Source organism: Oryctolagus cuniculus, chromosome X (assembly GCF_051225735.1).
Source record: "Oryctolagus cuniculus isolate XC-2025 breed Fujian yellow rabbit chromosome X, ASM5122573v1, whole genome shotgun sequence".
NCBI classification, from domain to species: Eukaryota; Metazoa; Chordata; class Mammalia; order Lagomorpha; family Leporidae; genus Oryctolagus; species Oryctolagus cuniculus.
The window spans coordinates 53453363-53478704 of record NC_142888.1 but is presented as its reverse complement, the minus strand read 5'-3'; the positions used below and the strand labels follow the sequence as shown (position 1 = coordinate 53478704).

At 40.5% G+C, this 25342-nt stretch overlaps 1 long non-coding RNA gene and 1 pseudogene across 1 annotated transcript in view; one reads left to right on the top strand and one right to left on the bottom strand.

The window, feature by feature from the left end:
- Positions 1-24: 24 nt before the first annotated feature.
- The window catches only part of LOC149119644 (uncharacterized), an 89745-nt gene continuing 64427 nt past the window's right edge, over positions 25-25342 (bottom strand). The window contains exon 3 of the long non-coding RNA XR_016227860.1: positions 25-4770. This is a non-coding gene — a long non-coding RNA (uncharacterized LOC149119644). The remainder of the gene's footprint in view (positions 4771-25342) is intronic.
- Positions 22713-23740, top strand: LOC100354473 (mitochondrial ornithine transporter 1 pseudogene; annotated as a pseudogene).

Genomic DNA, 25342 nt, shown 5'->3' with positions numbered 1-25342 from the left:
ATGAAATATTTGTATTATAGATATTCCTGAAGGAGAAGAAAAGGAAAAAGTTTTGGCAACCTGTAAAATAAACTAATAGTTAAATCTCGCAGTTGTTGAAAGAGACATGGACATCCGGATACAAGAAGGTCAAAGAACCACAAGCACAATCAACCAATAAAAGGTCTCTTCCAAGGAAAACTGCTTTAAATTGTTAAAAGTTAAAGATAGGTTGCTCCTCTTCCAGTCCAGCTCTCTGCTGTGGCCCGGGAAGGCAGTGGAGGATGGCCCAAGTGCTTGGGCCCTGCATCCACATGGAAGACCAGGAGGAAGCACCTGGCTCCTGGTTTCAGATTGGTGCAGCGCCTAGGCCAGAGCGGCCATTTGGGGAGTGAACCAACGGAAGGAAGACCTTTGTTTCTCTCACTGTCTAACTCTGCCTGTCAAATAAATAAATAAATAAATAAATAAAAGAAGAAAATTCTAATGGCGGTAAGAAAATCATCAAGTTACATATAAAGGAAAACCAATTAGATTAACAGACTTCTCAGTGGAAACCCTACAGGCCAGAAGAGAGTGGGGTGAGATATTCAAGGTCTTCAAAAAAAAAAAAAAAAAAAAAAAAAACAAAACTGGGACCAGCACTGTGTGGTGTAGTAGGTAAAGCCACCTCTTGTGGTACTAGCATCTCATATGGGCTCTGGTTTGAGTCCTGGCTGCTCCACTTCTGATCCAGCTGTCTGTTAATGTGCCTGGGATTGTAGTGGAAGATGGCCCAAGCCTTTGGGAACCTGTACCCATGTGAGAGATACAGGAGACACTCCTAGATCCTGGCTTTGGACCAGCCCAGCTCCAGCTGTTGGGGCCACTTGGGGAGTGAATCAGTGGGTGGAAGATCTATCTCTGCCTTTCAAATAAATAAATCTTAAAAAAATACTTTCAACCAAGAATATATCCAGTGAAGCTATAATTTAAAAGTGAAGCAGAAATATTTTATAGATAAGCAAAAACTGGGAGAATTCACCACCACCAGAACAGCCTTACAAGAAATTCCTAAGGGTGTCTTGCATTAGGAAGTAAACTTGAAACACATGTCACCACCAAATTCATTAACAGAGCAGGTAGAATCATTATCCAATAAATAAAATGACAGGTGTTAGTTCTTATCAATACTAACATTGAATGTAAATAGATTAAATTGACAAACCAAAAGACATAGGTTGGCTGAATGAATAAAAAACCATGATCCCACAATATGCTGCCTACAAGAAAGTTGCTTCACAAACAAAGATACACACAGACTGAAAGTGAAGGATTGGAAAAAGATATACCAGGCAAACGAAAACCGAAAACCAAGCAGACATAGCTATTCTGAGATCAGATAAAATAGACTTTAAATAAAAAATGTAAAAAGGTAAAGACATATTTTGATAAAAATTCCAATTCAGCAAGAAGATGTAACAATCATGAATATATATGCACTCACGACCACCCAGATATAAACAGAACTATTAGAACTAAAGGGAGAGATAGACTCCAACAATATCAATAAAGATACATGTGAGTTGAAACATACTATTGAGCAAATGGAACTAAAGTTCATTTATAGGACATGTCACACAACAGCCACATTGTGCTCATTAGCACATGGTACATTGTCTAGGATAGATCACATATTAGGCCACAAATCATGTCTCAGCAAAGTTAAAAATATTGAAATCATACCACATATCTTCTAGACATCAAAGGAATAGAACTATGAATCAACAAGAATAATAGCACATTCATAAATACTGGGAAATTAAATGACAAACAGAACCATAGTCATCATTATGAAGGAATATGAAGGCAGAATATCTAGTAAAAGTACAAGGGGAATTCAAAGTAAATAACAGAAATATATATGGAAAAACAGTGAGACCAACTTGTTTTCAATAATAACCTTGAATGTAAATAGCTTAAATTCTCCAATTGAAAGATATAGACTGGCTGAATGGATTAAAAAACGAGACCCATCTATTTGCTGACTGCAAGAAACATCTCACCAACAGATACAGATTGAAAGTAAAATAATGGAAAAAGATATCAATGGTTATGGAAAGCAAAAATGAGCAGGTGTAGCCATCCTAACATTATAAAAAATAGACTTTAACACAAATGCTGTTAAAAGAGACAAGGAAGGGCACTATGTAATGATTAAGAAATCAGTTCAACAGGAAGATATGACTATAATGTATATTCACCCAATGCCAGGGTGTCAGACTATTTAAAACAAATGTTAATGGATCTAAAGGGAGACACAGTCTCCAATATGATAGTAATGGGGGAACTCAACACCCCACTTTCATCAATGGACAGATCAACTAGAGAGAAAATCAACAAAGAAACAACAGAGCTATTCAAGGTCAGAAGCTTCCTCCCTCCAAAGAAAATAGTCAACAAAGTAAAGAGGCAACTGACAGAATGGGAGAAAATATATTTGCAAACTATGCAACTGATAAAGGATTAATATCCAGAATCTGTAAAGAGCTCAAGAAACTCAACAACACAACAATGTAAAGAAATGGACAAAAAACTTGAACAGGCATTTTTAAAAATTTTTTCAACTTTTATTTAATAAATGTAAATTTCCAAAGTACAACTTTTGAATTATAGCAGCTTCCCCCCATAACATCCCTTGCACCCGCAACCATCCCATCTCCCACTCCCTCTCCTATCCCATTCTTCATCAAGATTCATTTTCAATTATCTTTATAAACAGATCAACTAGTATATACTAAGTAAAGATTTCAACAGTCTGCACCCACACAGACACACAAAGTATAAAGTACTGTTTGAGTAGTAGTTTTACCGTTAATTCTCATAGTACAACACATTAAGGACAGAGATCCTACATGGGGAGCAGGTGTACAGTGACTCCCATTGTTGATTTAACAATTGACACTCTCATTTATGACATCAGTAATCACCTGAGGCTCTTGTCATGAGCTGCCAAGGCTATGGAAGCTCTTGAGTTCACCAACTCTGATCTAACTCTGCCTGTCAAAAAAAAACCAAAAAACAAACAAACAAAAAAAACAGGGTGCATGAATATCAGAGGGCAATCACACTGGAAAATTAAAAACCTCACAGGAACAAACTTCAAGGGCTACCATGGTGTGGCCCAAATTTGAAAAATTTTTAATGTTCATCAGCAAGAAGGCATTACACACTGACCCCAAAGTGGGTTAGAAGTTCTGATTGTGTAGTAATGCCAGGAACAAGCAAGAGCCCAGTAATTGTGGAATAATGCCAGGAACAAGCAAAAGCCATTGCAAGAACTGCATAATGAGTCAAATGGATCAATATTCAGCAAAAGTCACAAACGTAAAAATTTATTGAATTTTTTTGCTATTTATTTGATGGGTAGAGTATAGACAGTGAGAGAGAGAGAGAGAGAGAGAGAGAGACAGAAAAATAGGTCTTCCTTCTGTTGGTTCACTCCCCAAATGGCCGCTATGGCCGTTTCTGGGCCTATCCAAAGCCAGGAGCCAGGTGCTTCTTCCTGGTCTCCCAAGCAGCTGCAAGGGCCCAAGGACTTGGGCCAGCTTCTACTGCCTTCCCGGTCCACAGCAGAGAGCTGGACTGGAAGAGGAGTAACCGGGACTAGAACCCGCACCCATAGGGGATGCCGGTGCTGCAGGTGGAGGATTAGCCAAGTTAGCCATGACGCCAGCCCCCTAAATTCATTGCATTTGAATTCATTTCAAATCTATTTTACCTTGTCATGTAATTGGGGGTTCACTCTTCTTGCCTTAAGCCCTTTAAATATATTCTGTTATTTTCCAGCCTCTAGTTTTGAAGAGAAATAGAAAGCCATTCAAACTGCTGTACTCTGAGACAACTACTTAAATTTTGATAGGAGGTTTCAAGAATCTTTTCTTTATCATTGACTTGTATCATTGGTTTATGTTTGCCCTGGGTATGCATTTGAGTTTGTGTTCCTTAAGGTCACTGATCTTGTTAAATCTGTAACTTTGTGCCTTCACAACATTTTAGGAAATAGTTTCAAAAAACATTTACTTACTTATTTGAAAGGTAGAATCACAGATAAAACTTCCATCTGCTAATTCATTCCTCCAATGGCTGCAACAGCCAGAGCTGGGCCAAACCAAAACCAGGAGCTCAGAACTGCCTCTGCTTCTACCATGTGGGTGCCATGGGCCCAAGAATGGGAGCCATTTTCTCTTCTTTCCCAGGTACAGAAGCAGGGAGAAGGAGCCGAAGTTGAGCAGCTGGGATACGAACCCGTACCCATATGGGATGCCTGCCTTGCAGACAGTGGCTTAACCCGCTGTACCACAATACCTGTCCCCAGGAAATAGTTCTTGGAATAATATTTCTGTGATTATTTCTTACTCCAGTCAATTTGTGACTACAGAGGCATAAAAGTTTAACATTTTTGTATTGTCCCATGGGTACTTGAAACACTGTTAACTTTTTTTTTCAAAGATTTATTTATTTATTTGAAAGTCAGAGTTACACAGAGAGAGGAGAGGCGGTGGTGGTGGTGGTGGGGTCCTTCCATCTGCTGGTTCACTCCCCAATTGGCTGCAACAAACGGATCGGCACCAATCCGAAGCCAGCAGCCAGCAGCTTCTTCTGGGTCTCCCACGTGGGTGCAGGGGCCCAAGGACTTGGGCCATCTTCCACTGCCTTCCCAGGCATAGCAGAGAGCTGGATCCGAGAGGAGCAGCGGGACTAGAAGCAGCACCCATATGGAATGCCAGCGCTTCAGGCCAGGGCGTTAACCTGCAGGGCCGGCAACAAAACACTGTTAACTTTTCAACAATGTGTTCTCCCTGATATACAGATTGGATAGTTACTATTTGTTTTCAAAATCACTAATCCTGTGCTACTTCAATTCTTTTCTTGAACTAATCCATTTTATTTGTAATTTTACACACTGCATTTTTCAGTTCAATAAATTCTACTGAATACTTTAACAATTTCTATTTTGTTGACTGAAATTTTCTACTTCACTATTCATTATGAGCAACACGGTTGTTTCTTATGGACTACCTACTGAATATTCAGCTTGGGAGTAAATTTAGGATTGGGATACTTCATAGAACAAATAGAAGTTCATTTTATCTAGCTCTGTTGCGCTGAGATTACCCCATTCCCCATCACAACATGGCTTTCTGTCCCAAATCTGCATGCTACAAATTTTTAGAATTTCAGTTTCTATTTGCATTGGTCCAGCATGATCACTTATAATGTCTAAGAGGTTATATCCTAGCCCTGAATTCTTTTTTTTTTTTTTTTTTTTGACAGGCAGAGTGGATAGTGAGAGAGAGAGACAGAGAGAAAGGTCTTCCTTTTGCTGTTGGTTCACCCTCCAATAGCCGCCGCGGCCAGCGAACTGCGGCCGGTGCACCGCGCTGATCCGAAGGCAGGAGCCAGGTACTTCTCCTGGTCTCCCATGGGGTGCAGGGCCCAAGCACTTGGGCCATCCTCCACTGCACTCCCGGGCCATAGCAGAGAGCTGGCCTGGAAGAGGGGCAACCAGGACAGAATCCGGTGCCCCAACCGGGACTAGAACCCGGTGTGCCGGCACCGCAAGGCAGAGGATTAGCCTATTGAACCACGGCGCCGGCCGCAACATAAGTTTTTAATATTAAAATGTATCAAGATATTCAATATAGCTTATAGTTGCAAAATGTCTGTTAACTAAGCTAGTTGGCTATATATCATAAACATTTTGATTACAGTTTTATAATAATCATTTATTAATAATTTAATAAATTGAAAACCATATGTAACAAAACTTTATGATGTGAGTTAATGGTTATTTTTTGTTACTTCCTAAATCAATAATTATATCTAGAAGCACCATTTATCAGTTGAGTATGTAATGCGATTTACCATACAACAAATTTCTACAAATGTATTCACTATTCTGTATCACTGGTAAATATTTTCTGCAGAAATGATAGTGTGCAATTATCACATTATAACTGACAATGCAGAACACACAAATGTATGTTCTTCTAAATTATGTTATATTTTGTCATTTTTTGGAAACATGTCATTTTGTGCTTTGGTATAATTATTCATATTTATATCCAAAATTCCAAGAAAAACCATATAAGAAACACGACCACAAATTTAAAACATTTTTGTCATTACAAAAAGAAACAAGGTACCCTTTAAAAGTCACCACAGATTTAGGAAAGAAGCAACCCAGGAGTAAGCAATCAATTTTCATTGTTTCTCCATATGGTTAGCTATTCTGGGCATCTTATATAAATGACATTACACAATTTTTGATTTTTTTCTCAGTACCATCTTTGACTTAGGATAATTCTTACAAGGTCATAATACTGTACTCATACACTTATCAGTATTTCATGCATTTTCCTGGTTAAATATTTCTTAGTAAGAATATATATTTACATACTCATTTAATGATCCACTCACCTGTTGATACACTTTTAGGTCATATCTATTCTCTGGTTAATAGAAGAAATGCTGTTATAAACATCTGTTATAAAGATATTCTTTGAGGGGTGGGCACAGTGGTGCAGCAGCTTAAGTCATCACTTGGGGTGTTGGAATCCCCCATTACAGTACCAGCTGAGTCCCAGCTACTCCACTTCCAATGCAGTTCCCTGCTAATGCATCTGGGAAGCAACAGAGTCTAACTCAAGTAACTGAGTCCTTGCCACCCATGTGGGAGACACAGATGGAGTCCCTGGTTGTGACTTTGGCCTGGCCCAACCCTGGGTCTTATAGCCATTTGGAAGGAAAAATTCTTTGGCTTGATGGCTCCTGTTTGCTCCTGCTATCTTTCTCCCTCTCCCATACCTTTCTGTTATTTGCCTTTCAAATAAATAAATCTTTAAAAAATGTTTTTTGACATCATAAATTCCCTTGGGTCTGTGCCTAAAAGTAGAATTGAAAGCCAATATGGCATGAATGCTTAACATTTTGAGGCACTGCCAGACTGTTTTTCACAGCAGTGTCACCATTTGAGACTGCCACCAGAAGTGTCCCACGGTGAAAATATCATCACATCAAGTATTTTTGTGAGTATACTTATCATAGTGGGTGAAATGCTTTTCTTTTTTTAAAAAAAGATTTATTCATTTATTTGTGGTGGAATGAGGACGTGAAAAGGTCATGCCAAGATGGCCGCTGACAATAGAAACTGCCTGGCAATAGGCCGTGATTGGATGGCTTCGGAAACCACATGACAATAGAGCCTGACTGACAGCAGGCCATGATTGGATGGCTTCAGAAACTGCCGGGCAACAAGAGCCTGCCTGTCAACAGGCTGTGATTGGATGGCTTTGGAAACTGCCTGGCAACAGGCTGTGATTGGTTAGGGCATAGACTGCCCCTTGACCGGATTGGCTGCCTTGGCTATATAAGCAGCTGTAGCAACTGAAATAAATGAGTCTGCGGGCTGCTTGCCTCTGGCCTGCTTTCACCCAACTCCCGGGGTCTGTGTGGTGACTCTGCGCCTCTTGCCCCCACTACGCTCCTCCTCTCAGAACCAATCCTCTCCAACGAAATCCACCTCAACATCTGGCGCGCCAACGTGACTGAGAAAGAGAGAACGTGTCAGACTCGGCAAGGTCCCCCTGGATTTCTGCAAGAAGGCCCCTCGGTGTTTTGTATGCTGTTCGGTTCTGTGAGGGTGAGCACAGAACCCCCTCCTACGTCCCTTTCCTTGTCCTTGTCCTCAGTCTAAGTGACCCCAGGTTAGGCACACACCACCCAGAAGCTTACGTCACTTCTCGGCTCCTCCTTTTACTTTCGGTTCGTCCGGCGAATTCACATAAGGGACTGATCATCCCAGAATTCGGAACCAAGTCATCTTCCCTCACTCGAGAGAGGTGACGCTCCGGAGACACCGTGTGGGCATATGGCCTTGACCTAGTGAATCAAGGAAGTCCCCCACTAAGCACAGACCATATGTACGATCACACCACTGTCTATTCGTCTAACGTAGGGAACCTCTGCAGAATGCCATCAGCCACTGAGGTGCTAGGAATTTGCTTTGATATGGCAGCAGTGCTGTGGGTGTCTTTCCTTTGGCTAGAGTTGGCATGGCACGCTGCTCTTAAACACTCAAACATGGGAAAGATACCCCCCTCTCAGAATCCTGTGCAGATTATCAAAGATAATGAATCCGTGAGTGATAAGAGCCTGACACTCCAGGTCCCTGTCTCACAGACAGTGGTTGATGACTTAGGGAGAGAGAGCTCCGACAGTGAAAATAACAATGTAGCAAACAAGGTAGCAAACAATGTAGCAATGCCTAGTCAGCCACCCCCCACATACCCGTGGAAAGAACTCAGAGAACCTCTAGACAATAACTCATGTCAGGTCATCCCATCCGCACCCAGTGAGGATCCCCACATTTGTGGCAGTACTCGGACACCCCAAGCTCTTAGGGCAGCTGCTAGACCCCATCCCACCTGTACGTTTGCTGTTAATGTAGGAGCGGATGCAGAATTCAGGCCCTGGATTCCAATGCCCATAAAAGACCTTACCATGCTAAAAAAGGCTTCTCAAGAGTCAGGTCCTGACTCTCCCTACTTTGAACACGTGCTCACACAATGGGCAGCAAACCTTCAAACTCATTTTGACTGGGTTGCACTGCTCAAAGCATGCTTGTTGAGACCACAGTTTTTACAGTGGAAAGCCTCCTATCAGGAAGAGGCTGAAACTGGCAAGAAATAATGCTGCCTATGGAATAGCAGTAACCTTTGATATGCTTACAAGCCATGGCACCTATATATATCCTCACGAACAGGCCCTCATTTGTGTAGTTGCCTATTTTGATCAGGTCAGAGATTTGGCACTTACAGCCTTAAAAAATATAAATCCTCCTAATTATAGTCAGCTCTTTAGAAATCTGGTTCAAGGCCCAGGCGAATGGTTCCCCGATTTCCTTGCCAGAGTCTTGGAGGCAGTAGAGAAAAGATTACTGCCTGGCCCCGATCAAGACAATTTGGTCAAACAATTAGCTTGGGAAGGTGCTACCAAAGAGGCAAAAGCTGCAATCGCCCCAGTCTGTAATGAAGACATTTCTAAATGGATAGTAGCCACAAAGGCGGTGAACCCTGCTGATCGATACACCCATATAGGCCCTAACTGTGGCCATTAAGAAATTGAACAAAAAGAAGTCTAATGACCCTCCAGTTTTTTGGGGATGCCAGGAAATAAGACACCTATGGTGAAACTGCCCAAATGCTGACACACGGGGCAAGCCCAAAACACTGTGTCCCTGATGTAAAAAAGGCTTTCATTGGGCAAAACACAGAGCCAGACAAACTGGTCCTACCACTATCACAATCAGAACGGTTGACATTGATGCAGAATAGCACGTTCTTTCAAACTTTAATGATAAATTTCCCAGGACAGGTTGACAATCACCTGCCAGCGGACAGGCTACTCCAGATGCTACAAACCTCAGAAATAGACTATCCAAAACATGCTTTCCCTGCTAATCAACCTATACCCATGGCACCATGTGTGTTTATGGATGCCAACATGTCACTGTTTGGAATAGTGATCAAATCTTTAACAGAAAAAGATAAGATCCATGCAGAACCCCACGGGGGATCAGTACAGTTGGGAGAAATAAGAGTAATAATCAGGGTTCTACTCCCTAGCCAAGATGGACCGGTAAATATATTTTCAGGCAGCAAATACTCAGTACAGGTAGCAAAGACGATCCCTTGTGCAGTCTTTAACCCAACCAATAAGCCAATTGACGAGATGTTCACAACACTTAAAGAGCTAACTGAGAACAGAAAACACCCATGGTATATCTCACATGGTAAGATCACATACTGAGTTACCTGGCTTTATTTTCCAAGACAACAGAAAGGTTGATCATCTTATCTCCTGCAACATGGCTTCCATTGGATACCTAGAACAAGCCCGTATTTTACACCAAAAATTTCATATGTCAGCAGGCAACATAAAATTGCTTTTCCCAGAGCTAACAATGAGCCATGCAAACATCTAGTGCACTCTTGCAAGAATTGTGCACCCCTCGCCCCATTAGGCCCACTGCAACAAGCAGGAGTGAACCCACGAGGCCTTGCTCCTAATAAGCTCTGGCAAGTGGACATCACCCACATTAACTCCTTTGGTAAACATAAGTTTGTCCATGTGGTGGTAGATACTTATTCAAAGGCTGTATTTGCAACAGCCCAATCTGGAGAAAAGGCTAGTAATGTGATAAAGGTGGTTAAATCAGCCATGCTGGTCCTTGGTGTCCCTTGGACCATAAAGACTGATAACGGGCCAGTATATACATCACAGGAATTTAATTCCTTCCTGAAATCCTGGAACATACAGTCTGCCACAGGTATCCCATACAACCCACAGGGACAGGCAATCATTGAAAGAACTCATAGGACGATTAAAGATCTCTTACAAAGACAGAAAAACAATCATATGCCCTCAGACCCACAATTTGCTTTGACTGAGGTCCTTTTCACTATCAATTTTATTACTTTTGATTCCCAAGGGATCAGCCCAGCTTATAAACACTGGGGATCCTTTCCATCCTAGACCCCAGCCCCTGTGGTTAGGTGGAAAGACCCCCTGACAGGAGAATGGAAAGGACCACACCCTCTGCTAACCAAGGGTCGAGGATATGCTTGTGTCTTTCCAGAGAATGCAGAACAGCCCATTTGGGTACCAGCCAGAAACATCAAGCCTGCAACTGAGAGCCAACCAGAACAAGCTGAACAAGACTGAGAATCCGCCTTGTTAGCAGATGCACCTGCCTTATCATCCTACCCTGAGAAACTGCCCATAGTTTCTGTTACTGTTTTATACCCCACTAGCTCTGGTCAGCCACTCAAACGGCCCATAGCCTGTGTGCAGTCACGCCATTCCTGATTACAATTGTTCCTTATTCCTACCCCTATCTGAGCAAGCACTCCTGTGGTCTATCGATTTGAGCGCTGGTTAGTCAATGATGGGTAAGATCCCCTGGGGGACAACCTAACACAGGCACAGCTGTGTACGGAGACCACATGGAAACGGGGTCAACAATGGTATGGCCAAGAATCATGCTTCCCGTTGCTTAAAAATAAACGAAAAGGGGGAAATGTGGTGGAATGAGGAGGTGAAAAAGCCATGCCAAGATGGCCGCTGAGGTGAAAAGGTCATGCCAAGATGGCCGCTGACAACAGAAACTGCCTGGCAACAGGCCGTGATTGGATGGCTTTGGAAACCACATGACAATAGAGCCTGACTGACAGCAGGCCATGATTGGATGGCTTCAGAAACTGCCGGGCAACAAGAGCCTGCCTGTCAACAGGCTGTGATTGGATGGCTTCAGAAGCTGCCTGTCAACAGGCTGTGATTGGTTAGGGCATAGACTGCCCCTTGACCGGATTGGCTGCCTTTGCTATATAAGCAGCTGTAGCAACTGAAATAAATGAGTCTGCGGGCTGCTTGCCTCAGGCCTGCTTTCACCTGACTCCCAGGGTCTGTGTGGTGACTCTGCGCCTCTTGCCCCCACCACGCTCCTCCTCTCAGAAGAAATCAACCTCAACATTTATTTATTTGAGAGAGAGAGAGAGAGAGAGAGAGAGAGAGAGAGAAATCTTCCATCTGTTAGTCTATTCCCCAAGTGGCTGCAAATAGCTATCTAGCTGAGCCAGACTGAAGCCAGGAACCAGGAGCTTCATTCAGGTCGGCCATGTTGGTGACACGGGCCCAAGCATTTGGCCCATTTTCTGCTGCTTTTAACAGATCATTAGCAGGGAGCTGGATCAGAAGTGGAGCAACTGGGACTCAAGCCATCACCCATATAGGATGCTAGCATGACAGATTGTGGCTTTACCTGCTATGCCACAATGCTGGTCCCATGTTTATCTTTCCCTAACTTTAATTTGCATTTCTAGATAGTTAAATGATGTATTTTTTTCAAGGGCCAACTGGCCATTTCTATCTACATCTTATTTGTTGAAGTATCTGTTTGGATTCATTGGCTATTTCACATCTGGGTTTTATCTACCTTTTAATTATTTATATGTAAGCATTCATCATATATTCTAGATATAAGTCCCTTATGAGACTGATTAGCAAACAATATTTCCCATTGTGTGAGTTGTACATAAATGGTTTCCAGTAAAGTGCAATATATTTTAATTTTGATGAAGTACAATTAAATTTAACAATTTATTATTTTTATACTTGTGCTTTTGTTGTAGTATATAAGTTACCAATACTCAATCCATAGTCATGAATATTTATAGTTACATTTTCTTCTAAGAGACTCACAGATTTAACACTTACATTTAGGTGGTTCATCCATTTTTATATGTGCTGTATGGCTGGTGTTCACCTATATCTTTATGCATATATACATGAAATTGTCTGAGAATCACTTTTGGAAAGATTCATCTTCCCTGTATTGAATTTTCTTGGCAAATGTGTTAAAAATTGGTTGAACATAATACTCTTTCATTTATACATGAATTTTAGGGACACATTGTCAATTATTGCACAAAGAAAAGAAAAAAAACCAGGCAGCTGAAATATCACAGGGGATTGCAATGAATCTGTAGATCCATTTGGGGAATATTTTCATTTTTTAAAAGATTTTATTATTTATTTGAAAGGTGGGAGGGGGGGGAGGGTTGATAGTGAGAGAGAGTCTTCCATCTGCTGCTTCAATCCCCAGATGGCTGTAACAGCCAGAGCTGGGCCGATCCAAAGCCAGGAGCTTGCAGCCCCATCCATGTTTCCCATATGGGTGCAGAGGCCGAAGGATTTGGGCCATCTCTCACTACTTTTCCAGGCCATAGCAGAGAGTTGGATCAGAGGCAGAGCAGCCAGGACTAGAACTGGCACCCATATGGGATGCCGGCACTGGAGATGCTGGCTTTTCCTGCTATGCCACAGCACTGGCTCTGGAAGCATCTTCATTTTAACACTGCTCATAATTTTAAGTGCTCTAATCCATGAACAAGACAAGCCTTTTGATTTATCATTCAAGTTTTCTCAATAAATATATTCTGGTACTTGAGAGTCTAAATGTTGAATTTCATGTATATGTATTACACATTTTTTATGGAAGTTATTTTAAGTGATATTTCTTTCCTTTTTTTTTTTTTTTTTTACAGGTAGAGATAGAGAGAGACAGAGAGAAAGGTCTTCCTTCCGTTGGCTAACCCCCCAAATGGCTGCTATGGCCGGTGCTGCGCTGATCCAAAGCCTGGAGCCAGGTGTTTCTTCCTGGTCTCCCTTGTGGGTACAGGAGCCCAAGCACCTGGGCCATTCTCCACTGCCTTCCTGGGCCACAGCAGAGAGCTGGACTGGAAGAGGAACAACCAGGACTAGAAGCTGGCTCCCATATTGGGTGCCAGCGCCGCAGGTGGAGGATTAACCAAGTGAGCCACGGCGCCGGCCCCACGTGATAATATTTCAATAACTTTAGTTTTGAATTATTCATTGAAAATATATAGAAGTATAACTGTCTTTTCACTGTGATCTCAAAATATAAAATTTTGCTGAATAAGATTTTTAGTAACAGTAGTTTTTAGTGAATTAATTCAGATTGTCTCTATATATTTCCATGCCATCTGCAAATGGTTTTTACATCTTTTCTAGTATCAATATTTTCTTCTCTTATACAATTCTTCTGATAGAAGCCCCACTACTGCGTTGAATAAAACTGGAAAGAGTACTCACCTTTGTCTTGTTCCAGGTCATAAAGAGAAAGCATTCTTTCACAATGAGGATAACATTAGTTTTGAGTTTTTAATATATTTCCATTAAGAGGTAAATGTTCATACCTTACCTGTTGAAATGATTTCATCACACATTAATATGATCACTTTGATTTTGTCCTTCAAGCCACCACATGGTTATCACATTAAACATTTTCAGACGATGAGACAACAACTTTGCATTGGAAAGACACATTACACTCAGTATGGATGTATATACTAATTTATATGTTTTTTTTTTTATTTAGCCAAAATTTCCTTTAAGATTTTTGCATCTACAGTCATAAAAATATATTGGGTTATATTTTTTGTTCCTTGTGTAAGTTGGTTTAGTTGTGGTATCTAGGTAACAATGGCCTCTAAAATGGGTAGCAAAATATTCACTGCTCTTTGGGTTTTAGAAAAATTTATATGTAAAGATGACTCTAAATATTTGGTAAAATACATAAAAATCCCATTGTAAAGGGCTTTATTCCAGCAAGAACTTTTTACCCTTTCAGCAACATCTCCCCTTTGCCCATACTCCCCACACTTCAGCCTCTGGTAACAATTATCCTTCTCTTTGTTACTATGAGTTAGCCTTTATAAGATGAACCTGTTAAGTGATCTTTTCCTGTGAAAAAGTTGCCTAGTCTGATACAATCCTATTTTGGCATTAATTATCTGTTTTGGGGGACCTATTTAAGAAATTGTCACCCACAATGTCGCACAGATTTCCCCATTTTCTACTACTACTTTTATAGTTCTTGATAGATTTAAGGCATTACTCCATTTTATTTTTGTATATAGTTTAAAATTATGGTCTAATTTCATTCCTCTGCATATGGATATACAGTTGTCTCAACACGATTTGTGGCAGAGATTATTATTCTCTTATTGTATTCTTGGTACTTTTGTTAAAAATTAATTGGGTTCAAACATTTGTGTTTATTTCTATGCCTTCTAACCTATTTTCAGGGTCAATGTGTGTGTTCTTATGCCAGTATCATTCTATTTTGGTTACAATAGCTTTATAATGTATTTTGAAATCAATGAGTATGATGTTTCAGACTCTGCCCTTGTTGCTTAAAATTGCTTTGGCTACTCAGCTTCATTTGTGGTACAAAACATATTTGGGAGATTTTCTTTTAAATATTTATTTTTATTTATTTGAAAGAGTTACAGAGAGAGGTAGAGATAGAGAGAGAGAGGTCTTCCATCGATGGTTCACTCCCCATATGGCCACAATGGCTGGAGCTGCGCCGATCCGAAGCCAGGAGCCAGGAGCTTCTTCCAGGTCTCCCACGCGGTTGCAGGGGCCCAAGGACTTGGACCATCTTCTACAGCTATCACAGGCCATAGCAGTGAAATGGATAGGAAGAGGAGCTGCCGAGACTAAAGCCAGCGCCCATATGGGATGGCAGCGCTTCTGGCTAGGGCGTTAATCCACTGCACCACAGCACCAGCCCCTGGGAGATTTATTTTATCACTGTGAAAATTTACATTGGAATTTTAACAGATAGTGTATTGAACCTGAAGATCACTTTGGGCAGTATGGGCTTTTCCACAATAGTAATTATTCCAGTCAATCAAGATAGGATGTCTTTCCATTTATCCCTATCATCTTCAATTTCTTTTCTCATGTTTTAAAGTTTTCACTGTATAGGACTTTCACTACCTTATTAAATTTATTCCTATGTACTTTTTTGGTATACTATAAATGGGATTGCTTTTCTTTCTTTAAAGATTTATTTATTTATTTGAAAGGCAGAGCAACAGAGGGTAAGGGGGGGGGGAGAAAGAGAGAGAGAATCTTCCATCCACTGGTTCACCCCCAAAGGCTCCTGACTGGGGATGTGGCAGGCCAAAGCCAGGAGCCTGGAACTCGATCCTGGTCTACCACATGGTTGGCAGGGGTCCAAGTACTTGGGTCATCTTCTGCTGTTTTCTCAGGCACATTAGAAGGGAGCTGGATAGGAAGTAAAGCAGCTGGGCCTCAAACTGGTGCTCATATGGAAATGCTGGAGTTGCAGGCAGTGGCTTAATTAATTATGCCACATTTTGGCTCCTGTTTTCTTATTTTTTTTTTTAAGATAACATGTTACTAGTGTATAGCAATGCTACAGATTTGTATGTAATTTTGTATCTTGTACCTTACTAAATTCATTAGTTTTTTTTAAAGATTTTTTTTTTTTGATAGAGTTAGACAGTAAGAAACAGAGAGAAAGGTCTTCCTTCTGTTGGTATACCCCCCAAATGGCCGCTATGGCCAGAGCTATGCTGATCCGAAGCCAGGAGCCAGGTATTTCTTCCTGGTCTTTGACGCGGGTGCAGGCACCCAAGCACTTGGGCCATTCTCCACTGCCTTCCTGGGCCACAGCAGAGAGCTGGACTGGAAGAGGAGCAACCAGGACTAGAACCCGGTGCCCATAAGGGGTGCCAGCGCCGCAGATGGAGGATTAACCAAGTGAGCCACGGCGCCGGCCAATTCATTAGTTCTAATGGCTTTGTGTGTGTGTGTATGTGTGTGTATGTAGTATTTAGGGTGTACTATAAGTAATGTCATTCTATCAACAGATACAATTCCACTTTTATTACTTGGGTGCCTTTTCTTCATCTTGCTGACTTGCTTTGATTACAGCTTTTTGGACAATGTTGAATTGAAGAGGTGAGAGGGAGTTTCTTTGTCTTATTCCTGCCCTTAACAAAAAGGCTTCATTACCACTCAGTATGTTTCTAACTATGTGCTTATCAAAATGGCTTTGACCGTGTTGCAGTACATTCCTTTTATACCTAGTTTGCAAAGAGTTATCATGAAAAGATGTTGAATTTTGGCAAATGCTTTTCCTGCATATACTGATATGATCATGCAGCTTGTGTTTTCTATCCTATGCATATGGTATATCATACTTACTGATTTACATATGCTTTACCATCCTTGCATCAAAGAGATAACTCCAACATAATGAAAAGTGAGGTTTTAAATATGCCACTGAATTCAGTTCGCTAGAATTTTGTTATGGATTTTCATATGTATGTTAATTAAGGATACTGGTTTGGAATATTATTTCTTGTAGTTTCCTAGTTTGATTTTGTTGTCAGGGTAATGCTGGCCTTACAAAATGAATTTAGATGTTCTGCTTTTGAAAATCATTTTTTTTTAAATATGTTGTAGAATTTAGAAAGTCATTAGTTCCTGGTGTTTTCTACGATGGGAGAATTTTTATTGCTAATGCAATGTTTCTCATTGGTGTGTTTTATTTCTTTATCATTTAGTCTTGGTAGGGTGTGTTTCTGGGAGTTTCTTCATTTCTTGTAGTTTTCCAATTTGTGTAATATTGCATATAATATCTTCTTATGATTTGTTATACCCATGGTTTCAGTTAGAATGTCCCTATTTCCATTTCTGATCTTGAGTCTTTGTTCTAATTTTGTTGTTCTTGGACTACATAAACATTGCTCATGTTTTATTTTATCTTTTCAAAAATACACTTACCATCTTAATTTTATCGAAAATTTTTATTTCTCAATAATTTTTACTTCTCTGGAGTCTTTTTTAAAAAGATTTATTTTATTTTATTTGAAATACAGAGTTACAGAGAGAGGTAGAGACAAAGAAAGGTCTTCCATCCACTGGTTCACTCCCAAGATGGTTGTTAGGATATAGCTTTTTTTTTTTTTTTAAGATTTATTTTATATTTGAAAGACAGAGTTACAGAGAGGCAGAGAGAGTGAGAGCAAGAGAGAGAGCGAGAGTGAGAGAGGTCTTTCATCTGCTGATTCACTCCCCAGATGGCTGCAATGGCTGGAGCTGCACTCATCCGGGGCCAGGAGCTTCTTCCGGGTCTCCCACCCGGGTGCAGGGGCCCAAGCACTTGGACCATCTTCTACTGCTGTCCCAGGCCATAGCAGAGAGCTGGATCAGAAGAGGAGCAGCTGGGACTAGAACCAGCTATATGGGATGCTGGCGTTTCTGGCCAGGGCTTTAACCCACTGGGCCACAGCGCCGGCACCTGGACTCTTATTTCTAGTAAGTTCTTTGTTATTTCATTTCTTCTGCTAAGTTTGGACTTAGTTTGTTCTTCTACTTCTAGTTTCCTGTGTTGTAACATTTTGCACTTGGGATTTTTCTTCAAGTAGGTGATTCTGCAATAAACTTCCTCTTTAAAATTGCTTTGGTGCATCTCATATCTTTTGGTATATTGCATTCCCAATTTCATCTGTCAAGATTTTTTTTCTTTTAAATTTGTTTTTATTGGGGGTAGAGGACTTCTTTGATCCACTAATTAATCAGAAGCATATTACTTAATATCCCTGTATTTGTGAATTTCCCCCAGTTTCTCCTTATTAGTTGCTAATTTCATACCACTGTGATCAGAAGATACTGAATATGAGTTTAATCTTCTAAAATTTCTTAAGAGGTCTGTTGTAGCCTGGAGAATTTTATGTATACACTTGAGAAGAATTTGAATTATTTTTCTATTGAATTGATAGCAAAAACATCTTTTTGGTCTACTTCATATAAATTGTAGCTTAAGTCCAATGTTTTCTTATTGATTTTCTGTCTCCATGTTCTTTCCATTGCTCAAAATGTGTTACTGAACTCCACTACCATTATTTTGTTAAAGTCTACCAATCCCTTTAAAGCTTTTAATATTTGCTTTACATATTTAGGTGCTCTAATGCTGAGTATATTGTGTTCATATTTGTAATATCCTCTTGGTGAATGGATCCCTTTATCATTATATAATTATTGTGTTTTCTTTTTAAAAGTTTTTGGCTTAAGCTCTGCTTTGTTATATTCATACCTACTTTCTTTTCATGGAACACTTTTTATCATTCTTTCATTCAAAGTCTATGTGTGTCTTTGAAAATAAAGTGACTGTAGATGGCATATAGGTTTGTTTCCTTTTTAATCCATTTATTGACTCTTCATTTCTTTTTATTCATTCAGACACTCTATGTCTTTCGTTGGAAAATTTAATTCCATTTCATTCAAAGTAAGTATTGATAGGTAAGGATTTTCTCCTGTAATTTTGCTGTCTGTGCATTGATTTGTGGATCTTTTGTCCTGCTATTTCTCTCTTGTTCTCTTCCTAGGGGATTTGATATTTTTTTGTATTGCTGTGCTTCGATTCCTTATTATCTCTTCTGGAACTATTTAAGGGGTTTTGTTTCATGGTTATCATTTGTATTATAAAAAGTATCTTAGAACAGCCTGTTTTAAGCAAATCACAAATTAACACTGATCACTCACATAAACAGAATCTATCCTTTTGTATCCCTCATTAAAAGAAAAAAGATTTATTTATTGATTTTGAAAGTCAGAGTTACATAGAAAGAGGAATAGAAAGATAGAAGCTTCCATCTGCTGGTGCACTCCTCAGATGTTCATAACAGCCAGCTCTGGGCCAGGTTGAATCCAGGAGCTTCATGCAGGTCTCACACATGGGTGGCAGGGGCCCAACCATGTGGGCCATCTTCTGCTGCTTTTTTCAGGCCATTAGGAGGGAGCTGGATCAGAAGTGAAGCTGCCAGGACATGAGCTGGCGCCCATGTGGGATGCTTGTGTTGCAGTCGGCAGCTTTACCCACCTGCCTCATTTTGTTCTTGATGACACAAATTACATTATTTTATAATTTATAGAATTTAAATCATTATAGTTATTTTAAAATAATTTTTCTTATGCTTCTGCTAAATGTGTTAGTAATTTCCATGCCACCATAAAAATATTAGAGTATTCTGACTTTAACTAGGTAGGACTTAGTTTATGGCCTGATTAATCCATCAGAAATTGAAAATACTAAAAGTTGAAAATGAATTTAATACATATAACCTACCAATCATAGCTCACCAATACGATACACCATAGAGTTGTCATTCATTTACTCTTGTGAACACATGAGTGGAAGCTACTGCTCACTGCCACCGTGTAGAATCATGAGATTTTGATTTAGAGATTTTACTGAATGTATATGGTTACTTGATGTTAAAAGTAAAAATGACAAGGATGCGTTGAACAGTAATACTAGTGTTTCCAGGGCAAAGCTGAAGGCTACTATTAATCCCAGGCACTAGGATCGCTTCCACAGCCCAATGCTTCCAACTCTTTGTTAATAGTTCTTCATGGAAGTCCACCAGTAACAAATCTTTTTGGTCTTTGGATGTGGTGATTTAAGGCCCAAGCTATCTAGCAGCAACTATAAAATCTGGGACATTTTATGTGTGTTATAAATGCATCACCTTCTTGATTGTACAGAAGTATGCTCATTTGGTGCAGTAAGTGTGCAAGTTTAGCTTGACATGTCCTAACTGTCCTGTTGAGGATATTTTCTTGGTTGTCCAGTGTGTAGGCCTGTTTCCACCAAGTTTTGACATTCTCTTGGATGCAATGGACCCATGTCATTTCTGTTCACTTGGTATATCCATGGAAGGAGGCATAGAAAGAAGCCTCCAATTCTACCAAGTTACTGACATCACTAAGACTCTTATACATCCTAACATAATTTATTTCTTATTTATACTAACCTGAGTACAATATAAAAGTATTACTTTTACATATCTTTATAACTCTTTTTTGGCCATTATTGTTATATGGTACACTTATACATGAAAAATAATCCCCCAAATTTATACAACTTTATATATTTTCAAGCAGTTGAAAGAGGAATGGTAAGAAAGTATTGCTTTTTGAGTACATTATCCCTATCACTTATACTTATTTTTAATTACTTCACTGTATTTGAAATACCATCTAGGATGATTTCCATACTACAATGCATTTTTTTTATTTTTTTATTTTTGACAGGCAGAGTGGACAGTGAGAGTGAGAGAAAGGTCTTCCTTTAGTTTTCTTTTGTCTGAAAAACTTATGTAAGGTTTTCTTGTAAGGTGGTTTTAGAAAAAAATTCCCAGTTTTTGTTTAACTGGAAATGTCTTTATCTTCATTTGATTCATGAAAGACAGTTTTGCTTCAGCTAAATTTTATAGTTCACTTGCTTTTCTATAATATTAATACATCACATCCCCACCTTCTTGTCTCCATCATATCTGTTTTGTTAGCATTTTTCTTCCTAATCTACTGATACAGATTTTCTTTTTAATTTTATGTTTTTACTATGATGTGTTAAAGTGGGGATTCTGTTTGTGTTTATACTACATGGAATTTTGTACACTTCTTGGCAATTTAAAGGTTTTTCATAAAATATGAAAAGTGTTTAGGCATTAATTCTTCAAATATTATTTCTAGCCAATTTTCTCTTTGTACTCTGGCACTGCCATTAAGCATATGTCAGTATTTTCAATAGATGTCCACATTTCTCTATATTTACTATTTCTTTTACTTCCTGTCTTCTGCATTTGTATTTGGATTATTTAAATTAACCTATGTTCAAGCGGTTTACTCTGCAATCCAAATCTTATGTTGAGCCCCTCTACTGAATTTTAATTTTAGCTTTTATACTTTGCCCCTCCAGATCTCCATGTGGTTCTTCTCTGTAATTTCAAACTTTTTGTGGGTATCTGATGAAACACTGTAACCATATCGTTACCTCTTAATACATGAATTCCACTAGATACACACATACATAATGGCTTCTTTCAAATATTTTATCTACTTAGTAAGGCATCTAGAACTTTAAAGGTAGGGTTTTGCTTTGTTTTTGACTTTGTTTCCTCCCCAATATGGTCATATTTTATTTCGCTGCACATCCCAATTATTTTTCTGTTTGAAAAATAGGCATTTAAAGTGTAACAGGGTAGGAATTCTGGCTATTTGATGCCTATTACAATTCTAACACAGGGTGTTACTCTTCCCTGTTTTATGTTTAAGGACTGGCTATAATAGTCTAGTGAAGTCGATTTCTCGCACAAGGGAAAACTTACGTCAACCCTCAGTATACCCTAGAAATCTGCCAAGCTAACCTGGGATGATAATGGTTTAATCAGACCTCACTTTTGCTTTTATCATATTGCAAAAACATTAATTCCTGGCCAAACTGTCTGTTGTTTACAGTAATGCTCTAGGGAATATATTGCTACCTAGTCTCAGCCGGCTAATTTCAGGGCCTGCCTAGTGTTACTTCTAGGAAATTTGGTAAGAATGTACTTCAGCAGGGAGCTGTTATAAAGCTACCTGCTTTCATTTTTATGTATGTATGTATGTATGTATGTATTTACTTGAGAGGTAGAGTTACAAACAGTGTGAAGGAGAGAGAGGTCTTCCATCCAATGGTTCACTCTCCAGATGGCCACAAAGGCCTGAGCTGGGCTGATCCAAAGCCAGGAGCCAGGAGCTTCTTCCGGGTCTCCCAAGTGGGTGCAGGGTGGGTGCTTTCTTAGGCCATAGCAGAGAGCTGGATCAGAAGAGGAGCAGCCAGAAATAGAACCAGCGCCATATGGGATGCTGGTGCCGCAGGAGGAGGAGTAACCTACTCCACCACAGAGCCAGCCCCCACAGCCATGGTGGTCAGGACTGCCATATGGGATGCTGGTGCCGCAGGAGGAGGAGTAACCTACTCCACCACAGAGCCAGCCACCACAGCCATGGTGGTCAGGACTGCCATTAAGCTTGATCTTCCACAATATGGTTTTAAATAAAATTAGTTTGGGCGCACCCCCGCGGCCCAAGGAGCTGCAGGGTTGGTCCACCCCGCCCCGCTCCACTCCCCACCTCCACCCCACCCCATCTCTACCCCACCCCCCACCTCTACCCGGCCGCGGGGGCGCTGCGGAAGCCTGACTGCCTGAAAGGGCGGGGCGGAGCGGAGCGCAGGCGGCGACCAAGCCCGAGTGTTAAGCGGACGGCCCTGGCTGAGCGCAGGCAGCGGAGCCCCAGCAGGACGCGGCCACGCCTGCGCGGCGGGGTACGCAGTGCTCCAGAGAGTTGCGTTCCACCAAGACCAGCATCATTAAGTCCGGTCCCGCCATTCAAGCTGGCATTGACCTTACAGCGGGGGCTGCAGGGGCACAGCCTGCGTGCTGACAGGGCAGCCCTTTGACACGATGAAAGTGAAGATGCAGGCGTTCCGTGACCTGTACCAGGGCCTCAACGACTGCTGCCTGAAGACCTACACCGGGTGGGCGTCTACGGCTTCTACAAGGGGAGCAGCCCGGCGCTGATCGCCCACATCGCCGAGAACTTGGTGCTCTTCATGTGCTACGACTTCTACCAGCAGGTCGTGCAGAAAGTGCTGGGACTGGACTAACAGGCAAAGCTCAGTGACCTGCAGAACGCTGCAGCCGGCTCCTTCGCTTCCGCCTTCACCGTGCTGGTGCTTGGCCCCACGGAGCTGGTGAAGTGCCGCCTCCAAGCCATGCAGGAGATGGAGACTTCGGGAAAGATCGCCAATAGCCAGAACAGAATTTGGTCTGTCGTGAAGAGCATCCTTACAAAGCATGGCCCCTTAGGCTTCTACCACAGACTGTCAAGCACTTTACTTCGGGAAGTACCGGGCTATGTCTTCGGTGGTTATGAACTGAACTGATCCTTCTTTGCATCAGGGAGATCAAAAGACGAACTAGGTCCTGTCCCTTTGATGTTAAGTGGCGGAGTTGGTGGGATTTGCCTCTGGCTTGCTGTATACCCTGTGGACTGCATCAAATCCAAAATTCAAGTTCTTTCCATGACTGGCAAATAAGGGGGATTTATGGGGACTTTTCTAAGTGTTGTGAGGCACGAAGGAATAGCAACCTTATATTCTGGACTGAAACCTACTATGATTGGAGCATTCCCTGCCAATGGGGCACTATTTTTGGCCTAGGAGAACAGCACGAAATTGATGATGAGCCAGGTTGGAAGCACACTGAAGTGTCTTGGTGGGCCTGGATCCAAACACTGGGGTTTGAGGACTGCAGTTCATCTCAATGTTTCACAGAAGACGAGATCCGTGTGGAATGAGTCCGATTTCTTGGGAATTCTGTTTTTGTCTTCCTTTCTTCTGTCCTAAATTCTTATGGAAGGACCTCTGTTTTTACATATTATAATTTCTACACAGAATTTGTATTGAAATAAAAAAGCTGGTGCTCTTGCCCTTGGTAGAATGTACAGTACAGGTGGCCAGCGTCTCTGTGCTCCCAACCTCAAAGGCTGAATGTGGTTCTGTCAGGGGACTTGCATCAGCCTGGATGCATGTGTGCAGTCTGGATGGGAATGAGTGAAGGAAAGCAGTTTGGTTCCATGTTTAATCTCAAATATTACCAGAAAAACCCAGAAGTGATTATTTTTCGTGAAGAGGATTATAAATAATTGCTTAACCTCTGCTAGATACAGGGTCTCTTTGAAAGCCTGCTATACTAAGTGGTTAAGGTTGTTTAAAGGTTTTCATGTGGTACATTGAAAACTAAAATATCCATGTAATTTCTAAGAGCATAACCTGCATTCTAGTGTGGTTTCCACATTCCTGATAAAGTTTCTGAGTAGGCATCCTGGATTTTCCCAAGATGCTCTCCTACCATAGTGCCATGTATTTTCTAGATGGGATCACAGCCTACACTCTATTACTGCAGTAGCCTGTTTTAATTCTTTCTTTCCCAATAGGATGCTAGCATAGTTCTTGCCTAACTGCTGTAACTACAATATTCAGTAGTACAATGTTGAACACTAGTAGTGAAATTGGCCACCATTATCTTATTGCTGATTGTAGAAAGAAAGTATTCAGTCTTTTGACACTGATAGTGGTGGCAGTTTTTCCATAAATACTACTTATCATGTTGAGGAAGTTCCAATCTATTTCATTTTGTGGATTCTGTTTTTTAATCATGAAAGGATGATGTATTTTGGTAATTGCTTGATATGTATCAACTGTATTAATGATTCAATGGAGTTTTATCCCTCACCATATTAATACAGTATTTTATCCTAGTATTCCTGGGACTAGTTCCTCTTATTCAGGTTATATAAACCTCTGAATATGTTGCTGGGTTCCATTTCATGGTATTCTGTTCAGGATTTCTGCACCTATATTCATGAAGGATATTGGTATGTAATTGTTTTTCCTGTGGTACCTGTGTAGCTTTGGTGTCAGGGGAATACTGACCTCATAGAATAAGTTAGTAAGTATTCTTGCCTCTTAGATTTTTCTAGTAGAATTTACCAGTTCAGAGTCACTGTCTACTGCTTATTCCCTTTTGCCTAATCAAATCTGTTGAACACACCTGATGAATTTTTCACTGAGTTATAATTTTAACTTCCAGAATTTCTTCTTGGTACCTTTTCATAATTTCTCTTTATTGCGATTCTCAATTTGCTTGTACATGGCTATCAACGTTTCTCTTCATTCTTTTTCCATGGTTTCCTCTAGCTCTCTGGGTAAAGTTAATATAGATGATTTCAAATATGTCTAGTAAGTCTAGTGTTGGGCTTCAACAGGTACAGTTTCTAGTTTTTCCCCTTTTGAACAGGCCACACTTTCTGTTCCATTGTTTAATTTCCGATATTAGGTTGCAAATGAGATCTTTGAAGGGACTGACACTGTATAAGTCATTTTTCTGTTGCTGATTAGCACTTTTGTCTTTCTGCATTAAGTAGTTTAATTATGGAATGCCCCAGATGGGTTTCTTGTTAAGTAAAATGCATGGTATTTTGGCATTTTGTATCTGCAAATTTTTATATTTCATTGAGTTTGGTAACT